The sequence below is a fragment of the Triticum aestivum genome, chromosome 2B (assembly GCF_018294505.1).
Source record: "Triticum aestivum cultivar Chinese Spring chromosome 2B, IWGSC CS RefSeq v2.1, whole genome shotgun sequence".
Lineage (NCBI taxonomy): Eukaryota > Viridiplantae > Streptophyta > Magnoliopsida > Poales > Poaceae > Triticum > Triticum aestivum.
In genome coordinates, this window is record NC_057798.1 from 91,669,232 (window position 1) to 91,673,135 (window position 3,904).

A 3,904-nucleotide genomic window follows, 5' to 3' on the forward strand; every position below is an offset into this window, starting at 1 on the left:
ACTAATGGCGCACTGTCCAGTGATGCGCCATTAGTATGCTTTGTCATACTAATGGCGCACTGTCATGTGATGCGCCAAGGTTTTTTTTTACTTTTTATTTTCTGTTTTTTGCACAGGTTACAAAATATATAATTTGACAAAATATAGACAACACACATTACTAGTTTAAACTAATGGCGCACTCTGTCATGCACTGTCCGATCGCGACGTCCAACCAAAACCAATCACTCTCACATTCACGGACACAACAGTGACTGCCACCGCTAGGCTGTACTTGAAAAAATCGGATGATCAACATGTGGATTTTCACCCAGACAGATAATTTTAACCCACTGCATCCATCAGAGGACATGGCCAAATTCTGAATTCCTCCACAGGCCTTGACACAGGCCAGCGAGGTCCAGTTCTGAATTTCATGATGTTCTGAATAGAGCTACAGCTTGTATATCATCAGTCAAGCGCATAATCGACACGCCAACAGATTTCTCAGTTGCTAAAATAAGAGGAATTTCCCGCTAAACAACAATAGATATGCGCCGCTTCCAGCGCGGGAGAGGGGATCGGATCTGCGCTAGCCAGCCAGTCAATCATCCCCTGCCGTGCAATCTCTAAAATGGTGCTGGCTTCGGCGGCAAATGGACAGAAGGAGGTCGTGTGGGAATTGAATGGTGCTGATGACGATCAACACTTGCCGCAATAACTTACAAGCTCGATTTCGTCGAGTCAGCGGATGTAGCTCCTAACAAAAGATGTCGCTCCAATGCTACTTAAGCTGTCAGAACTCTGTATATAATAGGAAAAAGGAAAGCAGTTAGAGGAACGCCGCCTGAAGTGGAGTTATATAGACAGGAAAACCATATTTTCAAACATCAAGCAAGTACCTGGGACTTGGGAGACGGAAACACGTTCCAAAACCGGAGCGTCTCGTCACCAGCACCAGTAACAATTGTCTGTTGATGTCGATATTGACAAGAAAAAAGAACAGTGAGAACAAATTACACTAGACACCTCTAACAGAAGAACAGAACTAAAACAAAATGTCAGGTTCATAGCATATATAGGGATCAAAGAGGGAGTATTTCACCTGTCCATCAGGGGAGACGGCTAAATATAATACTCTGAATGTATGTCCTGTTAACGTGGCAAGCTATACAAATAAAGAGAATGGACACAATTAATAACAAACGAGAGACAGTATGGTATAAATGAGCTACAGTGTAAGCTTGTGGCATACCTTTGACATCGTTGGATACCGCCACACTATTATCTGATTCTGGGAGTATCCGTGTGTGCTAACAAGCTCATTCACATTCTTTGACCACACAAGATTACAGACCTGTTAAGACATTTAGCATAATCAGTACATGTGAAGAGCAGCATGTTTTTAAATCTACCCCTTCCACAATTCTACATAAGCAATCCCATGCCTTCAGAACACATGATATCTGTGCAGGTCTCTAACATGACAACTACAAGAATCAATTTTATCTACAACTACAAAAACATAGCAATTAAAATGTCCATAGACTGTTTCCAAAAGGAATCCATGATGCCATTTTGATATAAATTTGGTGCTTTCTAGAAGGATGGGACTATAAGGACTTCGGTTGCATTATATTAGAGCTGTATAGGTGATCCAAAACTTCAGTTTTTGTACAACAGAGCTCAGCCAGTCTTGATCTTTTCTGATTTTTGCAGGAAAACTAGTGAATTGGTATGACTGAAGTATTCAGTCAGTAACGGTGCTAAAAGGTTCTGAGAGTTATCCGGCTTAAGAGTAGATATGATTATACTTGAAATTTGGAAGTGCAAATAAGAAATCAATTTAATTCAAAAACACAAACAAGGGCTGCATGTAGCTGATAGATAAACTAGATAGCTAGATTATTACCTGACTCCCTGTATCCATGGAACTCTAGTGTGTATTTGTGGTCGTATTCCAAAATCTTATGCACCTATCTGCAGTTCCACCACCAGATGCAAGAAGGCCGTGTAGATCATGATGAAGGATGTTCTTGTCACGACTGCCAGAAGAAAGCAATGAAGAGTTCCATGCAAGAGCACCTACTCGCATGCGATGGCTTTCCATGGTTCTCATTCTTTTACAGCGTGTTGCATCCCATATCTAAATAAGATAACATCGAAGATGATAATCAGGAATTCAGAATTTAGACACCCTTGGAATGTCAAATTGTTATACCAATACCAAACATCAACAGGATTACTAAGTTTTACCAACCGAAATACTATGGGCTAAAAGTACACATCGATAAAGATGATGTTTACATTAGTTCAGGTTATTTACAAAACTTTATCATTTCCCTCATCCATCGGTGGTATGTGCGCAGCACTAACTTGACGCATTGGTCATGATTTTGTTTAGAATAAATGGGTATAACCAGGAAGAAATAGTATCATCAACTAAGTAACCCCTGATGAAAGTACCCCAATGCAAGGCCTGCTGGTGAGCAGTGGTAGTATTGCAAAATTCTGAAACTCTCACAATCTTACTTTGATGTCGTTTCCACAATGCAAGGCTTACTACTGTATTATTTTGTGTCTGAATTGAAGCTTTCGGCAAAAGTAAATTAAAGTGTCATCCTAAACTTTGACAGATCCTGAACATGTCATTTGATCAATTTCAGATGGGAGCAAGATGAAAACCTGGACGGTGCCTTGGTTAGTCCCTACAGCCAGGTGGGTGCCACGCTGCGCCCAACTCACGGAACAAACGGTGTCGTCCGCCCCCAAATCGCAGAGCTTGGTGACATGCGGAGTGATAAACTTGTTTATTAGGATCTCTCTCTTCAATTCTCAGAAAAGAAATCGTGCGAGGATGACATTGATACCTTGCTGCTGCATGCATTCCATAGGTAGACGCAATTCCCCAATCCGACCGAGAGGACATTGTGCGAAGACCAATCCACGAGGTTGAGGTAGAAGTCGTCCTGCAATGCGGGCGCATCCAGCACCTGGCAGAAGCAGCAGGCAGGAGAATCACATTCCCGTGAGATTCTCTCTTTGTACAGGAAAATCATGAGGAAAGATGGAATCTTTGGCGACGAAAGAAGAAGATAAAGAGGAATTCCCCACACCAAGAAAGCAAATCAAGAATAAACCATGAAATCGGAAGTAATCGACCAACCTTGTAGGGCGACCTGGGGATCTTCCTGGGGCCGGAGCCCTTGGGGGTGAAGATGCCGGGGAAGAGCAGGTCCTGGTCGTCCCCGCCGGCGAAGAGCGCCCGCTTGGCGTTCCTCGGCACCTCGGCCTTGAAGCGGAATATGTTGCCGCCGGCGGGGGAGCCGACGGGGGAGGCCGCGGAGGAGGAGGAGGCCCCGGCGGAGGAGGCGAGGCGGTCGGGCGTGTCGGGCCCGAAGAGCGCCGCGCGGAGGAGCGCGCAGTAGGGTGAGGGGGAGCGGCAGATCCGAAGGCAGAGGAGGAGGGGGCCGGGCCGGGGCCAGGGCTGGTGCGCCATTACTAGTTACGACAAGTAATGGCGCACTTACTATGGATGCGCCATTAGTATGTTTGGACAGGCGCACTAGTTCAAAAAAAATTTGATACTAATGGCGCACCGTGGACATGGTGCGCCATTAGTAGTTTCAACTCTAATGGCGCATCAGAAGGTGGCGCGCCATTAGTATATACTAATGGTGCACCACCTGTCTGGTGCGCCATTAGTGTCAATCCCATCTATAGCCCTTTTTCTAGTAGTGTCACGTACATGTGGGGAATTTTTGTGCTGGCGTGCGACAAACACTGTCTCCGATCTTGCCAAGACCAAAGAATAGGACTGCTGCACACACGTGCTGTCAATCAAGGAAGAAGCCCAGGTTGGACGTCACGCCCAGGAGGATCGCCAGGATCGCCAAACATGCGGCAACCAAGCCGCAGCAAGTGC

The 3,904-nt window shown here is 45.3% G+C and overlaps 1 pseudogene; it reads right to left on the minus strand.

Moving 5' to 3' along the window:
* Positions 1–303: 303 nt before the first annotated feature.
* On the minus strand, positions 304–3,493 carry LOC123040595 (protein FIZZY-RELATED 2-like; annotated as a pseudogene).
* Positions 3,494–3,904: the final 411 nt, after the last annotated feature.